The 21,934-nt window shown below is 50.8% G+C and overlaps 1 non-coding gene across 1 annotated transcript; it reads right to left on the reverse strand.

The window, feature by feature from the left end:
• Positions 1-2,451: 2,451 nt before the first annotated feature.
• Positions 2,452-2,643, reverse strand: LOC128899038 (U2 spliceosomal RNA). Its single transcript, XR_008463043.1, has one exon. It is a non-coding gene; the product is annotated as a U2 spliceosomal RNA (small nuclear RNA).
• Positions 2,644-21,934: the final 19,291 nt, after the last annotated feature.

The raw sequence follows: 21,934 nt of genomic DNA on the forward strand, positions 1-21,934 counted from the left end.
GCCTTGCAGGATCTGAAGGGGGCTACAAGAAAGCTGGGGAGGGACTTTTGAGGGTGTCAGGGAGTGATAGGACTGGGGGGAATGGAGCAAAACTAGAAATGGGTAGATTGAGATTGGATGTGAGGAAGAAGTTGTTCCCCATGAGGGTGGTGAGAGACTGGCACAGGTTGCCCAGGGAGGTGGTGGAAGCCTCCTGCCTGGAGGTTTTTCAGGCCAGGCTGGCTGTGGCTGTGAGCAACCTGCTGTAGTGTGAGGTGTCCCTGGCCATGGCAGGGGGGTTGGAACTGGCTGATCCTTGAGGTCCCTTCCAACCCTGACAGCTCTGTGATTCTATGCACAGCCCACAGCTGCTGAGGCAACACATTGCCTTGGTTTGGTTTCCCAGATTCAGAAGTCAGCATTTCCAGAACAAAGAATAACTGAGAGACTCCCTGGGAGAAAGTGCAGTGGTAGGAAGCATCCTGCACACACACACAGACAAACCCAAACCATTTGTTTTGTGTCAAGGGAATAATTGTCAGCAGAGCCCCCAGAGCTGGTAAATTGAGTTGTCTGTTCTGCATATACTAATGGGAGCTCAATGCTCAGTCAAATAATGCCCTGAGTTGATGTGAGGTTGAAAAGCAAGTTGTTAAGAAGGGAGGGGGGGAGGGGGCTGGAGCTGCTTAGCCATTTAGAACATGCTTTTGAATTTTCCTTCCAGACTCTGAGGATTAGGGTGATAAAGGGATAGGATTTGCTAGGAGTATTTCAGCTGACTAATGCATGGAAACAATGCAGATTGCCTGCATCCTGCTTGCAGATTAATCACCAAGGATTTATTATTACTATTATTAACTTATGTTTTTTATTTCCCCTATGGGTAGGAACTCTGCTGGTAAAGAAAACTACATCAAACCTTTTCCCCAGAGCCTCTAAAAACTTAATTTTCACTTGGAAGAAAAGGGTAAGCTGGTTTTTGGTATACTTGAGCAGCTGGTATTTCAGTGCAACAATTTTAACCCTACTAATGTGAGCAGCTATTGTTTGGGCTTGGTGATCCTCAGGGTCCTTTCCACTCTGAATGATCCTGGGGTTCTGTGATGAGCAGTCAAAGGGACAGCAAAAACTCAGGCTGCAAATCTGCACACTGTATCTTCCCTTCTAGACAGACAATGGCCATGGAGATACAGAATCTGACAGGTTGGAAAAGACCTCTGAGATCGAGTCCAACCTATCACCCAACACCATCTCAGCAACTCAACCATGGCACCAAGTGCCTCAGCCAGGCTATTCCTAAACCCCTCCAGTGATGGTGACTCCACCACCTCCCAAGGGCTAATCTCTCTTGCTGGGAAGAACTTTCTCCTCACCTCCAGCCTAAGTTTCCCCTGGCACAGCTTGAGACTGTGTCCTCTTGTTCTGGTGCTGGTTGCCTGGGAGAAGAGACCAACCCCCACCTGGCTACAGTCTCCCTTCAGGGAGTTGGAGAGAGCAAGAAGGTCTCCCCTGAGCTTCCTCTTCTGCAGGCTAAGCAACCCCAGCTCCCTCAGCCTCTCCTCCCAGGGCTGTGCTCCAGACCCCTCCCCAGCTTTGTTGCCCTTCTCTGGACACCTTCCAGCAACTCAACATCTTTCCTAAACTGTGGGGCCCAGAACTGGACACAGGACTCCAGGTGTGGCCTAACTGGTGCTGAGCACAGGGCAGAATGACCTCCCTGCTCCTGCTGATCTTGCAGAATATTTGCTTGGAAACAAGAAATGAAGGCAGCAAGTCTAAGGAAGGAGGGCATTTGAACCAACATTTAAAGGGAGAACCATGAAATTGTTGTGGTTGGAAAAGACCTTGAAGCTCAGCAAGTCCAACCATTAACCCAGCACTGCCAAGTCACCACTGGAGCACCTCCCTCAGCACCATATTCACGTGTGTCTCAATTCCCCCCAGAGATGGTGACTCCACCACTGCCCTGGGCAGCCTGTTCCAGGGCTTGACAACCCTTCCAGTGAGGAAACCTTTCCCTAGGTCCAATCTAAACCTTCCCTCCATACCTTGAGGCCATTTCCTCTTGTCTTATAGCTTGTTGGTTGGGAGAAGAGAGGCACCATCACTGGAGGTGTTTGGGAAGAGACTGGATGGGGCACTTGGTGCCATGGTTTAGTTGATTAGATGGTGTTGGATGGTAGGTTGGACTGGATGATCTCAAAGGTCTTTTCCAACCTGGGTAATTCCCACCTCACTCTAACTATAACACCTCCCACCACTGCTCTGGGCAAGCTGTTCCAGGGCTTGACCACCCTTCCAGTGAGAAAACCTTTCCCCAGGTCCAATTTAAACCTTCCCTGTGCAATTTAAGGCCATTTCCTCTTGTCCTACAGTTTGTTGCTTGGGAGAAGAGACCAACTCCCACCTCACTGCAACTACCACCCAGGTAGTTGCAGAAAGGAAGAAGCTCTCTCTTGAGGCTCCTTTTCTTCAGGCTGAACAACCCCAGAGGTCACTGCAGTACTAGGTCAATGTATGGAGTGAAGGGAGCAAGCTCTGGGTTCACTTCCCAGACCAAGCAATCCATTGAATATAAAGTTCTCTCACTGAGGACATCCCAGATATTAAAACTGACAACAAGAGATAGTACCCCTGATCTTAGCCAGAAGGTTGAGAAGTGATGAAGTGTTACAAGTAGGGATTTTCCACCCAGAAAAAGAAAAGAATCTGGTCCTGGGCTGGCTGAATCCCAGTAAACACTTCCTCAGATTCAGTAAGAGTGGAAGAATTTGCTTAGCTGTTCCCTGCATGCATTTGGTTGCCTTTGATCAGTGGATTAGAGCTGATGATTTGCACTTTGTTTCTCCTCTGTTTCCAGAGCAGCTTGAAGCACAAGGACACTGCTGCTGCTGTGCTGGAAATGGCTGAGGGGTGACCTCATCCATGTTCATAAGGATGTGCAGGGCAGTGTCAGGAGGATGGAGCCAGGCTCTGCTCAGGGATGTCCAATGTCAGGACAAGGGGCAATGGGGGCAAGCTGGAACTGAGGAGAAAATTCTGCACAGAAAGAGTAATTGGCCACTGGAATGTGCTGCCCAGGGAGGTGGTGGAGTCACCATCCCTGGAGGGGTTTAAGAAGAGCCTGGCTGAGGCACTTGGTGCCATGGTTGAGTTGATCAGATGTGTTGGGTGGTAGGTGGGACTTGATGATCTCTAAGCTCTTTCCCAACCTGGTTAATTCTATTCTATAGGTCAGGGTCTGTCTGTTCTCCCAAATCACAAGAGAAAACAACCTCAAGTTGCACCAGGGCAAGTTGAGGCACCTCTGCATTTCTCCCTTTGGGCCTCAAGGCTCTCCTTCAGCAGCAGGGTTTGTCCCACAGAGTGGCACCTGCAGCACAGCTGCCATCTCTCAGGGCTACTTTCAGCCAGGCTTGCACCCTCCTGGTACTAGCCAGGTAAAAACCTTTCTTTACAGTAGCAGCTGGTAGGAAGCTTTGGTGATTGTTAAAGATATCACAGGCTCACAGGATGTTAGGGGTTGGAAAGGACCTCCAAAGATCATCAAGTCCAACCCCCCTACCAGAGCAGGACCAGAGATTCCAGCACAGGTCACACAGGAACACATCCAGACAGGGCTGGAAAGGCTTCAGAGACTCCACCACCTTCTCTGGAGACTTCAGCCCATGCCCAGTCACCCAAGGCACCAAGGCTTCAGTGAAGCTGCTAGCCACAGGTTTTACTTCTGGGAAAGCTAAGTGACGCTCCTGCCAAGTCATTCCATGACACATTTGAGGGCCACTTTTTAATTCCACTTTTGACACCTGTGGCAGTACAGAGATCAGGTAGCAGCCTCCTCAGAGCAGAAGCAAAGGCTACATGTCCCCTTTCCCAAACAGCTCATTGAACTTCTCCCCCAACAGAATAAGCAAATTAGGGTCTTTTACAGCTGACTAACTGGAAAGTATTTTTTCCCCCCTCTTAAAAACATGCTGAGCCAGGAGGGGAGAGATAGAGAGAGAGCCTTTCCAGATAGTCTTTCCAGAGCAACCTCCATGCACTTATTTCATCTTTTGTTTGACAGAGGCAATTTAGGAGAAACTCATTGCAGAGCAGCAGCATCCTCAGCCTGTCATTAATCTCAGCTGTCTATGCTCAGCACTTTGTCATCAGTCACAGCAACCATGTCAGAGGAGTAAACATCAGTAGACTTGGCTCAACCTTCGTCCTGCCTCATGACCTGCTCTGTGCTAATGTTTCCCTCTTGTTAATTCAATTACCCTATGCTTTGTGCCAGGAAAGGGGCATTATTGCATGCCCAGAGGACTAACCTCACAGCCTCTACAAATGCAATGAAGCTTTGCTAGAGGATGCCAACTGCATGCAAGAGCCAAGAACTCACACAGGAGCACTTTCACTTCAGGCACCACAAAGACCAAGGTTACCCTTACCTAAGTATTCATGAATAAATGGCTTTAGACAGGGAGGAAGGTTTGGGAAGGTTTCTCTCTTGCACATGCCACCAGAGCCAAAGGCATCCTGGCTGGCATCAGCAATGCTGTGTCCAGCAGGAGCAGGGAGGGGATTGTCCCCTGGCACTCAGCTCTGGGGAGGCCACACCTGGAGTGTTGTGTCCAGTTTGGGGCACCTCAACACAAGAGAGATGTGGAGGGGCTGGAGCCAGGGCAGAGGAGGGCAAGGAAGCTGGGAAGGGCCTGGAGAATAAATCTGATGAAGAGCAACTGAAGGAGCTGGGGATGGTTAGTGTGGCAAAGAGGAGGCTGAGAGGAGACCTCATTGCTGTCTACAACTCCCTGAAAGGATATTGGAGAGGCTGCCAACATTCAGGTTGGAAGAGACCCTCAGGATCACCAAGTCCAACCCAGAACCCTATGCTCACCCCTAAACCATAGCCCCAAGCACCACATCCAAACCACCTTGAAACACAGCCAGGGTTAGGGTCTCCAGCACCTCCCTGGGCAGCTCATTCTAATCCCTGACCACTCTTGCCATGAAAAAACATTTCCTACTGTCCACTCTGAACCTACCCAGTGGCAGCTTGAGGCCATTGCCTCTTGTTCTATCCCTAATTACCTGTGAGAAGAGACCAGCAGCAGCCTCTCCACTATGTCCTTTCAGGGAGTTGTAGACAGCAATGAGGTCTCCTCTCGGCCTCCTCTTTTCAGACTCACCATCCCCAGCTCCTTCAGTTGCTCTTCATCAGATTTATTCATCCTCATTACAGCTCTAGGAGGAAGAAGGCTGCTTCAGATACCACTGAATTCTTAATGAAATAGCTAACAGGATGCAGGAAAACTTCACCTGAGCAGCCCATGATCCTTTACAACAAATACCTGGTACTTGCCAGGAGACAAAGTGAAAAGAAAAGACCTTAGTATAGAATAGAATTAACCAGGTTGGAAAAGACCTTTGAGATCACCCAGTCCAACCTATCACCCAACACCATCTCAGCAACTCAACCATGGCACCAAGTGCCTCAGCCAGGCTCTTTTTAAACACCTCCAGTGATGGCGACTCCACCACCTCCCTGGGCAGCACATCCCAATGGCCAATCTCTCTTGCTGGGAAGAACTTTCTCCTCACCTCCAGCCTAAACCTCCCCTGGCACAGTTTGAGACTGTGTCCTCTTGTTCTGGTGCTGCTTGCCTGGGAGACCAACCTCCACCTGGCTACAACCTCCCTTCAGGGAGCTGGAGAGAGCAAGAAGGTCTCCCCTGAGCCTCCTCTTCTCCAGGCTAAGCAACCCCAGCTCCCTCAGCCTCTCCTCACAGGGCTGTGCTCCAGACCTCTCCCCAGCTTTGTTGCCCTTCTCTGGACACCTTCTAGCAGCTCAACATCTTTCCTAACCTGAGGAGCCCAGAACTGGACACAGGACTCCAGGTGTGGCCTATCCAGTGCTGAGCACAGGGCAGAATGACTTCCCTGCTCCTGCTGGCCACACTGCTCCTGATGCAGGGCAGGATGCCATTGGCCTTAAATGCATGTCGACAGAGAAAAGCACTTCTCTAGTTCAAGCACAACATTACAATAAAAAAATAATGAGAACAAACTTCAAAAGGAAGTACAACACAGCCCAGAAGTAAACATCTTCTGTGAACACTACCACAAAATGCCAAGTTGCATCTTACAAGGCACTAAGCAGAGGTCTTTAAACCTTCAGACGCCAGCTTATCCAGCACGCTGCTCTGCTCCTCTCCTCTCAGGATATGTGAGGATACTTAAGGAATGCAACCCAGATGTTTATGCTTTATTCAAACTTAAGCCTTTCTGAAACACTAAACCAGCCAGAGGAGCAGAGCTTTTCAGCCACCAGACACCAGCCTGTTAATTACCAAGCAGTTAGGCTTTGTCTGGTTGGGCTGGGGAAAGCGGGAAGCAACCACTTGTGTTAATCAATACTGAAACAGGAGATTCAGCTTGGGGGGGTTTTAATTGGATTGCAGCCCTCCATCATCCCATCCATGCAAGATCTTGTTCCCAAGTTCCTTTTGATAAGCTGACTTCTGCTGCAGGTCCTGACTTGTGCTGTCCAGGGCAGAGCCACCACCTTCATCAGTCACTGGTCCAAGCATGCAGCCAGAGGGCTACTGAGAAGGTGCTTAATCCAAAACTCAAATTCCAACACACTGCCCTGGGGGCTGATTTGTTTCTGAGCTCACACACATGAAGAAGACAAAGATAAGTAGAAATAAAAGGGCCAGTGAAAATAATTACTGTCATTATTTCTTGGCAACCACTTTCCCCATGTACATCATTTGGGGGGGTTTTAACCTGTCTGCAGATAGCTTTAAAGGTATTACTGGTGCTGGACACATAGAAGCAAACCAGATGCCTTGGCTTGGCACCAGTTTGAGGGGTTTCCCCCCCCAAAATACTGTCCAGCTCCAGTAAAGGTTGTGACCAAAAGGGCATTGGTGATCTTACTGTGACAAGCACAAGCCAAGCAGACCACACTTGAAAGACAGCAGCTCCCTTAGGGCAATGTTCTCCGCTGATGAAAGCACTCCAGCAGGCTCACACTGGTGTGGCTTTTGGTCCTTCTCTGACTGGATTGAACCATGGGCACAGCAGCCTCTGAGCACAAACTCTTCTCCTCTTCATCTTGCAGAGGCTCCACTCCAGCACAGCTCTTCCCTGAGCGTGAGCAGTGTGCACTTGCAGCCCAGGCGGCCTCCTAGGCTGCATCACAAGAAGTGTGGCCAGCAGAGAGGGGATTCTGCCACTTGGCTCTGAGACCTCACCCAGAGTACTGCAGCCACCTCTGGAGACCTCAACAGAGGAAGGACATGGACCTGATGGAGCAGCTCCAGAGGAGGGGCAGGAAAATAATCAGGTCTGCTATGAGAACAGGCTGAGGGAGCTGAGGCTGTTCAGCCTGGAGAAGAGAAGGCTCCAGGGAAACCAAATAGCAGCCTGCCAGTGCCTGAAGGGGGTTACAAGAAGGCTGCAAAGGGACTGTTTGCAAAGGCCTGTGGGGACAGGATGAGGGGAAATAGTTTGGAATTGGAGAAGAACAGATTTAGGTTAAATGTGAGGAGCAGGTTCTGCAGCATGAGGGTGCTGGAACACTGCAACAGGCTGCCCAGGGAGGCAGTTGAAGTCCTATCCCTGGAGATAGTCAAGGTCAGGCTCCACAAGGCTCTGAGCAACCTGATCTAGTTGGGGATGTCCCTGCTGACTGCAAGAGGGTTGGTCTGGATGAGCTTTGGAGGTGCCTTCCAACCCAGCCCATTCTATGATAACTATAATCCATAGAGCACCTAGCTGCTGCTGCTGATTCCATACTTGGAGAGTATGGGATGCCTGATGGGATGCTCAAGAAGGCTCAGCTGTGTTATGCCTATCATAGTCACAGCTGGGTAGAGGGGTGCTCCAACAGAAAATTCAGCTGCAGGGAGGAGAAGGAGAAGACAAAGAGGAGCAGCCCTGGGCTGGGCTGCTGCAGCTGCAAGGAGGAGAAGGAGAAGGCAAAGAGGAGCAGCCCTGGGCTGGGCTGCTGCAGGGAGGAGGAGGAGAAGTCAAAGAGGAGCAGCCCTGGGCTGCTGTTTCTAAAGCCTCTCAGCTGTCTCATTTTGCTCCAGAAGAGCTCTCTCGTTGGCAGTGCCCTACACAAACACACCATGGGTTGCCTCACATCCTACCAGCCAGAAGAGCAACATTTGCACTGCTCCATTTGAATCAGAGCCGAAGGAAAACAAAAGTGTCCTCTGGATAACTCCTCACGCCATCCATCTCGCTGGGCCTCCATGTATTTGATCTGTAATAACAAGATGTTTCCTCCTCCAATTTCATCCTTTAAATTCAGCAGATGACAAGAACCCTGCAAGCAGAAATTCTGCCCTGGAAACCACATTCCAGCGGGATTGGGAAATCACTTTCTTGTGGTGGAACTAGAAGCCTGCTCTTGAGGATGCAAGGAGCTGCTGCTCTCTGCCATAGCTTCCAGCATGGTTGAGATGCAGTGCATGGTACAGAGCAGGCCTTACTTTGGATGCTGATGAACCTCATGGGGAGTAAATCATATTTTTTTCCTTAAGCAATTAAAATGTCTGCCTTTAATCTTTCATTCCCTTGATAGAAGTGGTTTCCTAGATCAGGCTGAAAGCCAGAAATCAGCTGCAAAACAAAGGCTCCCTCCAGCTCTAAAACTCCATTTACTTTCTTCTGCCCCCCCCTACACCCATCCCCTGCCACTTTCCTTTCAAGTCTTTTTTCCTTTCTTCAGCATATTCATAGAATGGCTCAGGTTGGAAGGGACCTCAGAGATCCTCCACCTCTCTGCCATAGGCTTCCTGAAATCATTAAGCCAATGATTTCAGGAAGATAACTAACTGGCTTGAGTCCTCTAGAGCCAAGAAACTGAGCATCTGTAGCCCTTGATTTGACTAAACTCTTTGTCCTGGACACTCAATGTGCTCACACCAACAGGAGCCAGAGGCACAATGGAATACTTGAGTTATGATAGAATGGCTCAGGTTAGAAGAGGCACCAGAGATCATCTGCTCCAACCTCCCCACTGTAGGCAGGGACACCTCTCAGCTGCTCAAGGCCTCATCCAACCTGACCTTCAACATCCCCAGGGAGGAGGCAGCCACAGCCTCCCTGGGCAGCCTGTTCCAGAGTCTCACCACCCTCCTGCTGAAGAGCTTCTTCCTCAGCTCCAGTCTAACCCTGCTCTCCCTCAGCTTCAAACCATTCCCCCTTGGCCTGTCTCTGGACACCCTGATGAAAAGTCCCTCTGCAACCTTACTGTAGGATCCCTTCAGATATTGGAAGGGAGCTCTAAGGTCCCCCTGGATTCTTCTCCAGGCTGAACACCCTCAGCCTATCCTCACAGCAGAGCTGCTCCAGCCCTTGGATCATCTTTGTGGCCTCCTCTGGACTCACTCCAACAGCTCTGTGTCCTCCTTATGCTGGGGACAGCAGAACTGGAAGGCACCACTCGAGGTGGGATCTCAGCAGAGCAGTGTTATGGATTTCCTCGAGACAGAAGCAGCCAAGTGGACAGCCAGAAGGGCAGACCCTGTGTGTTTTAAAGGGAAGCATGGCTCTAAAGACGTCAAAGCAGTAACTGGGTGGTAATGCAATTGGGTGAGGTTATGTTCTAGCCTACAGTTCCTCATTATATTACATTTTGCTGCAAAGCCACAGAACTAATCTATCCAGGCTGAAGTTGATTTGGTTAAGTTCAGAAACACACAGAAAATGAACATTTCACTGCTATCTTTGGCTTCCTTACCCAGGGCAGAGTTCAAGATGCTCTAGGATAGATTTCAAAGCTATTGAGCTTGCAAGAAGCATTAGGTACCCAAATGCCCTGAAAAGACAAGGCAGGGTTACCCCAGAGTTAAATGCTAGCTTGAACAGACTCTTCCTACTGATGTCTCACCTCAAAAACGGGCATTTGGGCCCCAAAACTACACAAAGGGCATTGAGGTGCTGGAGTGTGTCCCAAGAAGTGCAATAGAGCTAGTGGGGAAAGTCTAGGTTACAAGGTTTATGAGGAAGAGATGAAGGAGCTGAGCTGGGATTGTTTAGCCTGGAGAAAGGAAGGCTCAAGGGAGACCTCCAAAGGTCATGAAGTCCAACCCTCTCTGCAGTCAGCAGGGACATCCTCCACTAGATCAGGTTGCCCAGAGCCCTGTCCAGCCTCACCTTGAATATCTCCAGGGATGAGGCATCAGTCACCTCTCTGGGCAGCCTGTTGCAGTGTTCCACTACCCTCATGGTGCAGAACTTGTTCCTGACATCCAATTTAAATCTACTCTTCTCTACTTTGAGGCCATTGCCCCTCACCTTGAGCATTATGTCAAATGTCAGGACTTCAGCACTGAGCTGTTGTTCAGTACTCCAGAGCTCTAGAAGCATATTGAAGCCAGAGTAGTTTTTAAGGCAAAAGCAAGATTATTTTGTCCAGGGGAACCAGCTGGATTTCTGAGGCAGCTCTGCAGTCCATCAGTCAAAGGAGCCTAAAACTGTTGTTAAAAAGTGGCAAGGAGCTGCTGGATGTTAGCAGCTCCTCTGTGATCTTCATTCCAACATGGCTGTTTAGTCTGGAGAAGAGAAGGCTGAGAGGGGATCTGATCAATGTCTCTCAATAGCTGAGGGGGGGTGGGGGGGCGCAAGCTCTTTTCAGTGGTGCTCAGTAGTAAGACAAGGAACAATGGAGGCAAACCTGACCATGGAAGGTTTCACCTCAACATGAGGAGAAACTTCTTTCCAGTGAGGGTGCCAAAGCCCTGGAGCAGGCTGCCCAGAGAGGTTGTGGAGTCTCCTGCTCTGGAGGCTTTCCAACCCCTCCTGGATGCATTCCTGTGCAGCCTGCCCTGGGTGATGCTGCTCTGGCAGGGGGGTTGGACAGGATGAGCTCTGGAGGTCCCTTCCAACCTCCAGTGTGGTGTGATATTGTTCACCTGCAGATGATGCATTTCCACCTGCAGAGGCTTTGCCTGGGACACAAGCAATTAGGAAGTGTTGCTCCAAATGTAGATGCATGGAAGCAATATGGTTCAGGGAAGAAAGGCTGAACACCACGCTCAGCAAATCCCCAGGCACGTGTAATGCACATGCAGAAGGAAACCAAGCGTCCCTAGGGTCCTCTCTCATCACTCAGGAGGCAGAAATGAAAACTCCACTCTCATCATTTGCCACCACAACACCAAGAGGCTTCACCTTCTGCTGGGTGGTGATTTACAAGCCCAGAGTAACAGCCTGGGTACCACACACGGAGACAGGCGCCGTGGTTTGGCTTGTGCCAGGCTGAGCACCAGGACCCCAAGAGAGCTCTTTCACTCCTCTCACAATGGAAGGTCAAAACCCAAACCAGAGGCTGTTCCTGGCAAGACACCACTGAACTGCACCAGGAAAACAGGTTTAAAACAAATAAAAAAGAATAGCATAGAATTGTCAGGGCTGGAAGGGACCTCAAGGATCAACCAGTTCCAACTCCCCTGCCATGGCCAGGGACACCTCACACTGCAGCAGCTTGCTCACAGCCACAGCCAGCCTGGCCTTCAAAACCTCCAGGGATGAGGCTTCCACCACCTCCCTGGGCAACCTGTGCCAGTCTCTCACCACCCTCATGGGGAACAACTTCTTCCTAACAGCCAATCTGAATCTACCCATTTCTAGTTTTGCTCCATCCCCCCCAGTCCTGTCACTCCCTGACACCCTCAAAAGTCCCTCCCCAGCTTTCTTGTAGCCCCCTTCAGATCCTGGAAGGCCACAATTAGGTCTCCTCAGAGCCTTCTCTTCTCCAAACTGAACAGCCCCAACTCCCTCAGTCTGTCCTCATAGCAGAGCAGCTCCAGCCCTCTGCTCACCCTCTTGGCCCTTCCCTGGACACCTTCCAGTCCCTCCAGATCCTTCCTGTAATAGAGGCTCCAGAACTGGACACAGTGCTCCAGGTGGGGTCTCAGCAGAGCAGAGGGGAAGAATCACTTCCCTGGCCCTGCTTCTCTTGCAGCCCAGGTTCTGGTTGGCTTTCTGGGCTGCAAGTGCTCACTGCTGGCTCCTGTTGAGACAATGAAATAAAACTCCAGAGGCTGGATGGTGCTTTCAAACCAGCATTTTCAATGATGCTCTATGAACCTGAAAGTCAACCTGAAACAGAAGTCCATGCTGAGCACTACCCTGCAAACACCTCCAGGCTTCATCAATTCCCCAGGACCATCAACACTGAAGTTCTGGGAATGAAAACTAGGCAAAGTCCTGCTCCACTTGTCTGATGCTCTAGAGGCAGCAGGAAGCAAATGTCAGCAAGTGTCCTGAACCCTCATGCTGTGCACTGAAGGGTGCTGCTAGCACAACGTTTATCCTTGTGTTTCAAGGGGGCAGTTGTTGGATGCACACAGCCATGGCAAGCCCCCAGCATGCCTCTGCTACAGGACTGCTGCTGAGGTAGAGCCTTTTCTCCCAGAGATCAGTCCTTGATTCTCCTTCTCCCTCAGAGCAGTCAGCCAATTGTTTGGTGTGAAAACAAATTCTCCCAGCGTGGCCAACAAGCTGAGCTATGACAAGAAACATTTCCTCTTGCCCAACGTTCTGCAGATGATGGGACTTGGTCCCAGGGCTTTGTGTTTAGTTTCAGTCTAGAGCTGCAGGGCAGCCCAAGGCTGGGAATCCCACCCATGCCCTGCTAGGAGGGAAACGGTGTTGAAAGGCAAACACTTTAAAGGAGTAAACGTTTAGCTGTTTAGGGGCAGAAAGCACACAAAGGAGTTTAGCCAGAAGTATGTATTCAGCTAGGGGATAACACACAGCTCCTCTCAGTGTGCTGTAATTGGGTGTGCTAGCAGAGCTAGAAGAAGAGCAGCAGTTGGGTGGTGTTTCCAAGAGAGACAGCCCATGCTTAAACAGAGCAATTCAGGTAGGAAGAGGACATGCACTTATTTACCCTATTCTTCCTTAGATCACAGAAACACAGAATTAGGGAGGCTGGAATAGACCTCAGAGGTCATCAAGCCCAGCCTGTGACCTAACACCACCACATGGACCAGACCATGGTGCTGAGTGCCACATCCAACCTTGCCTTAAACACCTCCAGGGATGGCAACTCCACCACCTCCCTGGGCAGCACATTCCAGTGTCTGATTCCCCTCTCCATGAGGAAATGCTTCCTAACATCCAACCTAACCCTCCCCTAGCACAGCTTCAGGCTATGCCCTCTGGTCTTGCCACAAGGTGCCTGGGGGAAAAGCCTGACCCCCACCTTAATAAAACAGCACCACCTCCCAGGGCAGCTCATTCCAATCCCTGACCACTCGTATGAGAAAATGTTTCCTACTCTCCAGTCTGAACCTACCCAGTGGCAGCTTGAGGCCATTGCCTCTTGTTCTGTCACTACCTGTGAGAAGAAACCAGCAGCAGCCTCTCCACAATGTCCTTTCAGGCAGCTGTAGACAGCAGTGAGGTCTCCTCTCAGCCTCTTTTCCAAACTAACCATCCCCAGCTCCTTCAGGGTATTTCTGATCCCAGCCAGGATGCCTTTGGCTTTCTTGGCCACCTGGCCACACTGCTGGCTCCTATTCAGCTGCTTGTCCATTAGAACCACTGCTGGGCAGCCTGCTCCAGTGTTCAACAACCCATTCAGGGAAGATTTGTTCCCACTGCCCAACCTAAACCTCCCCTAGTGCAGCTTGAGACCATTTCCTTTTGTCCTACTGCTTGTTACTTGGGAGAAGAGACTGAGCCCACCTTGCTACGACCCCCTTGTACAGAGCAGTCCCCTCTCTCCTCAGCCTGCTCTCCACCACCTCCCTGGGCAGCACATTTCAGTGGCAAACAACTCACTCTGGGAAGAACTTTTTCCTCACCTCCAGCCTAAACCTCCCCTGGCACAGCTTGAGACTGTGTCCTCTTGTTCTGGTGCTGGCTGCCTGGGAGAAGAGATCAACCCCCAACTGGCTACAACCTCCCTTCAGGGAGTTGCAGAGAGCAAGAAGGTCTGCCCTGAGCCTCCTCTTCTGCAGGCTAAGCAACCCCAGCTCCCTCAGCTGCTCCTCATCAGCCCTGTGCTTTACACCTTTCACCTGCTTCATTGGCCCTTCTTTGGCTGCACCCCAGCACCTCAATGCCCTTCTTGCAGTGAGGGGCTCAAAACTGAACCCAGTATTCAAGGTGTGGCCCCACCAGTACTGAGTCTAGGGGGACAACCACTTCCACACTAGTTTTGATACAAAGGGCCACACAGCCATGGACAACCAGGTCCTCTCACTCAGTATAGTCCCTCAGGTAAAGACAAAGCAGCAGAGTATATCTACACATACTGAATTACTGGGGGGGAAATAGAAGTGTCCAAAAACCAACCCAAAGCCCCAACCCCTCCCATACCCAACTCCTCTTCACATAGTTGGAGATGTACAATAAGCTTCTGGGGGACTCCAAAGCACCACCACCTGAAAGGGAGCCTACAAGAAGGCTGCAGAGAGACTGTTCACAAAGGCCTGTGGGGACAGGATGAGGGGTGACAAGTTGGAATTGGAGAAGAACAGATTTAGGTTAAATGTGAGGAGCAGGTTCTGCAGCATGAGGGTGCTGGAACACTGCAACAGGCTGCCCAGGGAGGCAGTTGAAGTCCTATCCCTGGAGATAGTCAAGGTCAGGCTCCACAGGGCTCTGAGCAACCTGATCTAGTTGGGGATGTCCCTGCTGACTGCAAGAGGGTTGGTCTGGATGAGCTTTGGAGGTGCCTTCCAACCCAGCCCATTCTATGATAACTATAATCCATAGAGCACCTAGCTGCTGCTGCTGATTCCATACTTGGAGAGTATGGGATGCCTGATGGGATGCTCAAGAAGGCTCAGCTGTGTTATGCCTATCATAGTCACAGCTGGGTAGAGGGGTGCTCCAACACAAAATTCAGCTGAGTATCAGGACTTTAGCATTCAGTTTCTGCTGAGCCAAGTCCTAAATCCTGCTGGTACCCAAGCAGAGAGCTTACAGTTCAAGGAGAGCTAGAGTCTACTGAAACAGCTGCTGTACTGGAAGCAGAACAACAGCATAAATAGGTCTCCACTCTGAAGTCCCCCTCTGAGATCCAGCTGGGAGAAGAACTAGCTCTGAGAAGGAGGATTATTTCTGAGGACTAAGTATTTGACTGCCAAGAGGAGACAACATGCAGCAATCTCAGCCAGTCCTCAGTGCTGGACTGCCAAACCCCTCATCCAGCATTAGGGAGCAACACAGGCACCTGTGCAGGGAAGCATTAAGACCCCAATGAGGAGCATGCACCACCAGGGTCCACACTCCAACTTTTCCAGAGCCAGGCACCAGGCTGCACAGCCCTTGTTGTGTGTTGAGCCAAGCAGCCAGAGCAGACAAAGAGGTGGAGGAAAAACAATGCAACTCACACATCCACTAAATCCAAGCCCTGCTGGCATTTCATTTCCCACCCCCTTGAGACAGCCAAGGTTTGGATTCCCAGTACCCTGGCACACATGGGACAGATCATTGCATAGCTATAATCAGTACACACATACAGAAACTCACTGGACCAAGAAGTGTCCCTGTCAGTGTTGGGAGGAGCAGGCAAAAAGCCTTCATCACTCATTCTCCTGGCACCAGGCAGGAGCCTGGAGTTTTCAGGAGTTTCTTATTCCTGTTGCCCACTACTCAGCTTTCAGTGAGGTGTTTAACCAACCCCCAGTCTCAAACCAGACAGGCACATGCTCAGCACTGCCAGGCTGTGATCTCAAACTAATACCAGCCAGCTCTGAGGGAAAGACCAAGCCTGCAAAAGCCAAGGAACAGGAGGGTGGGAACCACACAACCAGCCCAGAGCAGGCAACAGGACTCCCAGGAGAGGAGACAGCCAAAAGAGAGCTCCCTGAAGGCTCTCTTAACAGCCAGATCTGCTGAACCAAACTGAACCTCCTCCAGCAGAGCTTTGTCAGCTGTCCCTTTCCAAGCTGGCTCAAAGTTTGAATGCCTGAAGTATTTTCTAGCTTCTCAAGACCCTGAGACAGGATGGGAGCTCCAAGGTGCCTCCAAGGCATCTTAGCAAGTAACTTCAGGCTTAGGACTGTGACTTTGAGGTTTGTATTTCCTTGCTCAGCTTCACAGTTGTTTAGCTGCACCAACTTTTACCCTCTTCCACTGAGGTTTTTAATCTTATCAGAATCCATGAAAGTAAATTAGTTTTCCACTTACCTTTTAGCTCCAGGGGTCTTGTAGCCATAACATCCTGCCCAAATCAAAGGGACAACAGCCATGAAAAGATGGCAGCTGGCACCTAGTTCTCTTCATCTCTTCTCTCCTACACAGCTCTCCTGAAGCCTACAGCCTTTAGCTCTGCCTCATGGAGCTTCACAACTCTTAACATTTGCATTTATCAACACAGTCCTTAAGGACAAGAACCTTCCAGGCCACTCACAACACGTAGTGAGACCAAACTGGCCCAACCACCCCTTGCAGACTTAAAACCATTAAGCCCTCTCCCACCAGCTGTGCAAGGCTCCCAGCCTTTCTATAGGCTCCTGGCAGGATGGGGCTAATTCCCATCAGCTGTAGCTGGGAACAAGCTTTCTCACAGCTGATGCTGCTTCAGGTCACCTCATCCTGACACAACAGAGCTTAGTAGATGCCGATTAGAGGCACTCCATGCTTCAGAAAGCTTGACCTGCTGTGCCTCCAGCCCTCCTAGGAAGCAACTGCACAGCCAGCTTCATAGGGGCAGCAGCCAGCAAGAGCAAGTGGTAGGAGAGCCAAGGAGGTCTGCAGGGCTGTGACTTCCCAGCTTGCCTGGCCTGCAGCTCCAAAAGGGTGCCCAAGGTGCTGCCTGTGAGGTGGCACTGGCAAGCCACAGCTTTAGCAAACCAGCAGCAGCTGGCATTTGTCATTTCTGATTGGGGACTGGCCCAGGTGACACCACCCCTGCCAACCCAAACCCTGCTGTGATGCAGCTTAGTTTTCAGGTGAGCTTGGAGCTGCTGTGGATTTCCATGCAAGACAAGACCTGGGGCTTGTAGGAGAGCTGGAAGCTGTCCTGCTGTAGCTTCTTCTTCATTGGCAAATGTCAGCAGGACTTTTTCCTTCCCAGTGTCAGCTAGATAGAAATGTTGGGAAACAAACCCTTCCAGACATCAAAGCAAGAGAGCAATTGTTTCTGGGTTTCAGGCCAAGTCTGGCACTGGGTGCAGACCAGGACTTGGAGACATGCTTTTTCATTTTGAAGAGCCATTGCCCAATGTGTTTTCTTGTGGCCCCAGGCCTTGGTCCATATGAGTTTTATCCACCATGCTCCTCCCAACACACTGTTTGAGAGCTATCCCCAGTCAAAGTGTTGTGAATGGTTCACACATGTAAGTGCCAGGTTCTGCACATTGGCCACAGCAGTCCCATGCAGTGCTACAGGCTGGGGTCAGAGTGGCTGGAGAGTAGCCAGGCAGAAAGGGACCTGGGGGTACTGGTGGAGAGTAGGCTGAACATGAGCCTGCAATGTGCCCAGGTGGCCAAGAAGGACAATGGCATCCTGGCCTGCATCAGGAATAGTGTGGCCAGCAGGAGCAGGGAAGTCATTCTGACCTGCACTCAGCACTGGTTAGGACACAGCTGGAGTCCTGTGTCCAGTTCTGGGATCCTCAGTTTAGGAAAGAGGTTGAGTTGCTGGAAGGTGTCCAGAGAAGGGCAACATAGCTGGGGAGGGGTCTGGAGCACAGCCCTGTGAGGAGAGGCTGAGGGAGCTGGGGTTGCTTAGCCTGGAGAAGAGGAGGCTCAGGGGAGACCTTCTTGCTCTCTCCAACTCCCTGAAGGGAGGTTGTAGCCAGGTGGGGGTTGGTCTCTTCTCCCAGGCAACCAGCACCAGAACAAGAGGACACAGTCTCAAGCTGTGCCAGGGGAGGTTTAGGCTGGAGGGGAGGAGAAAGTTCTTCCCAGCAAGAGAGATTGGCCACTGGAATGTGCTGCCCAGGGATGTGGTAGAGTCACCATCCCTGGAGGTGTTCAAGAGGGGACTGGATGTGGCACTCGGAGCCATGGTTGAGTTAGTCAGGAGGTGTTGGGTGACAGGTTGGACTTGATGACCTCTGATGTCTTTTCCAACCTTACTGATGCTATGATTCTATGAATAGTTCACACAGCTCTCACCCAGCCCAGGTGGAGATGGAGCCACCTGAACATCTCCAGCTGTGGCTGGGTGACTTCTCACGTGCTGTGGAATGAAAAAATAAAGCCCTCAACATTCCAGTCATTCCAAGTGTGCTCCCAGCAGTGCCTTTAAACAAATCTCCACTGTTGGAGGGACAGAGCAGGACTGGAGCCTGTCTGCTTCAATTTAAATCTGTCCCTGAATGATATCCATGAGTTAACAGGGAGAATTGCAAAAGGGAGGAACAAATAAACACTGCAAAAAGAAATCCAGGCGTTTTAAACACTGATGCCTGGAGAGTTCCCAGGCTAAGCATCCATGTGTTAAAGAGGCAAGGGGGAAAAATCTTCTCACTAGCATGCAAGCATTAGCAGCTCTGAGGCTGTGTAACCCATCTGTGAGTAAGGTCTGGAGCTAGCAGGGGGAGCCCTGCCCTCTCCCCATGAATTGTCCCTCTGTACTTGGCACTGGTGAGGTTGCACCTTGGACACTGGGTTCAGTCTGGGGCAAGGGCCAAAGGACAAGAAGGACACTGAGGTGCTGGAGTGCAGCCAAAGAATTAGAATTAGAATTAGAATTAGAATTAGAATTAGAATTAGAATTAGAATTAACCAGGTTGGAAAAGAGCTTTGAGATCATCCAGTCCAACCTATCACCCAACACCATCTAATCAACTAAACCATGGCACCAAGTGCCTCAGCCAGGCTCCTCTTAAACACCTCCAGGGATGGTGACTCCACCACCTCCCTGGGCAGCACATTCCAATGGCAAATTCCTCTTGCTGGGAAGAACTTTCTCCTCCCCTCCAGCCTAAACCTCCCCTGGCACAGCTTGAGACTGTGTCCTCTTGTTCTGGTGCTTCTTGCCTGGGAGAAGAGACCAACCCCCACCTGGCTACAAGCTCCCTTCAGGTAGTCATAGCCAGCAATGGAGCAGGTGAAGGGTGTAAAGGCTTGTGAGAAGCAGCTGAGGGAACTGGAGCCATTTAGCCTTTAGAACATGAGGCTCCAGGGAGAGCTGATGGCTTTCTGCAGCTACCTGAGGGGAGGCTGTAGAGAGGTGGGGACTGGTCTCTTCTCTCAATAACAAGGACAGAAGGAAGTGGCCTCAAGTTGCACCAGAGGAGGTTTAGGTTGGATAGCAGGGAAAACATCTTCCCTGAATGGTTGTCAAGCCCTGGGAAATGGTGGAGTCCCAATGCCTTCAGGGAGTTAAAAGATGCACAGGTGTGGTGCTGGGGGACATGGTTTAGTGGTGGACTTGGCAGTGTTGGGTTGATGGTTGGATGTGATGATCTTAAAGGACTCTTCCACCCCAGATTCTATGAGCTGTGCCTTGCAGGCTGAATGCTCTCAGGCCATACTACAGGGCTGTCTGTAGGCACATAACCCACCCCATACAGGCTGGTGTACAAACTGTCCTCCCAGTGAAGGGGGAAGCCCTCCAGGGAAGTGCTTTAGCCTGTCAGTGTGGTCAGTACACTTGGTGGTGCAGCCAAGGGCAAAGAGATTTAGCTGCTGTGCATGAAAGAGATGTCTGGCTGCTGCTGGGTCTTAGGAGCATTTCTGCCTTTGCTTTCTATTGCAGCAGGGGAAAGACTCACTAAACATTGCTTTGGAAGGACCTCAGCCAAAGCCTTTCTGCTTTTAGAGCAATGGCTCCAGGAGCCTACACAGAATCACAGAAACACTCAGGCTGGAACAGAGCCTCAGCATCACCAAGTCCAACCCAGAACCCTACCCTGCAAGGCTCACCCCTAAACCAGAGCCCCAAGCACCACATCCAAACCACCTTGAAACACAGCCAGGCTTGGGCACTCAACTACCTCCCTGGGCAGCTCATTCCAATCCCTGACCACTCTTGCCATGAAAAAAGGTTTCCTACTCTCCAGTCTAACCCTACCCAGTCACAACTTGAGGCCATTGCCTCTTGCTCTGTCCCTAATTACCTGTGAGAAGAGACCAGCCGCAGCCTCTCCACAATGTCCTTTCAGGGAGTTGTAGACAGCAATGAGGTCTCCTCCCAGCCTCCTCTTTGCCACACTAACCATCCCCAGCTCCTTCAGTTGCTCTTCATCAGATTCATTCTCCAGGCCCTTCCCAGCTTCCTTGCCCTCCTCTGCCCTGGCTCCAGCCCCTCCACATCTCTCTTGTGCTGAGGTGCCCAAACCTGGACACAACACTCCAGGAGTGGCCTCCCCAGAGCTGAGTGCCAGGGGACAATCCCCTCCCTGCTCCTGCTGGACACAGCATTGCTGATGCCAGCCAGGATGCCATCACACCAGTGCAGGAGAAGCAGAAAGGCCAAGGCAGCTCCTCCTCACTCTGCTGTGAGAGACCTTAGGGGACTAAGTTTGGCAAGACAGAAGAGAAGCCACTGATCACAGCCTGGTGCTGATGCAGAGTGCTGAACTATGGCCAGACCCCCAGGAGTGGCACTGGGTCATTTCAGTGGCAGCCAGCTCCCCCCACAGAAAGCCATCTAGATTCCCATTTGGCCCAGACCTTGTGTTTTCAGGGCTCAAATTGATGCCCACATTTAATGCAGGGACGCTGGAGCTGGGATGCCATTTGTGTTTGTGCTTCTAATAGCTACCTAGAAACTATCAGACAATGCCAATAAAAGGAAAAGCTCTCCCTGCCTCTCTCCTGAAACTCCTCTTCAGCATAACCCAATTTCCCAAGTCACTTAGAGGCCTTAAAATGAAATGAAATCCTAATGATGCTGCTGCCATGAATAATTAATTGTAGCAGCACAATCTCTCAAGCAAAATCCATTCTCATTAGATTAGAGGGTTTCTCAAGGCCTACGAGTTCATTATGGCATTTTTACATCCTCCTTGTCTCTTGCATTCCTTTGTCTTCCCTCATCTGTGTCTTTTCTTGTTTGTGTCCCAGACCCCACAGCCTCAGCAGCTTCCATCGCAGCCTTTGGCCCCACGTTGGCCTGGGGGAGAGAGCTGCCCAGCCTGGCACACGGTGGCTGGAGAGCAGTTGTCTGTGGCCCATGGGCAGCCCCACAGACCAAAAGCTCATTTGGAAGGAATCACAGAAAACTTCCTGCTGGAAGAGAGACCTCCAAGATCATCCTGTCCAACCTTCCACCCAGCACTGAAGGCTCAACAGCAAACCATGTCACAGAATCACAGGATGGTAGAGGCTGGGAGGGATTCTGAGGGTGTCAGAGAGCGACAGGACTGGGGGGAATGGAGTAAAGCTAAAACTGGATGTTAGGAAGAAGTTCTTCCCCATGAAGGTGGTGAGAGACTGGCACAGGTTGCCCAGGGAGGTGGTGGAAGCCTCATCCCTGGAGGATTTTGCAGCCAGGCTGGCTGTGGCTGTGAGCAACCTGCTGTAGTGTGAGGTGTCCCTGGCCATGGCAGGGGGGTTGGAACTGGCTGATCCTTGAGGTCCCTTCCAACCCTGCCAGTTCTGTGATTCTAATAACCACTGGAACTGCTCTGTCTACCAGCATTTGGGTAGGCAGAACTTTCAAGACACTCAGAGCTGCATTTACCCAAAGAAACTATTCTAAAGCATAATGGGAGGCACTCAGAGCATGCTTAATGACAGACTTTGCCACAAGAAGTAAAACTTCTGGCCAGACATGACCTAATTTAAAGTGTTGGCATCTAATGCATGCTTTTTCCCCTTAAGCCTCTGACAGTCCAGGCCCACCCAGTGGCTTTTCTTCTTTTGACAGTGACAATGGTGTAAGGAATGAGAGCTCCCTGAAGTCCCTGCAGCAACCATCATTAGCATTTTGGAAGATGCATCCAAATAAACCCCAGATCCCCAAGTGTCTGGGGGAATCTAATTGGCTTTTTCACAGAGACAAGCACTCCATGCAGTGCTGAGGACAGATTCC

The sequence above is a fragment of the Dryobates pubescens genome, chromosome 38 (assembly GCF_014839835.1).
Source record: "Dryobates pubescens isolate bDryPub1 chromosome 38, bDryPub1.pri, whole genome shotgun sequence".
NCBI classification, from domain to species: Eukaryota; Metazoa; Chordata; class Aves; order Piciformes; family Picidae; genus Dryobates; species Dryobates pubescens.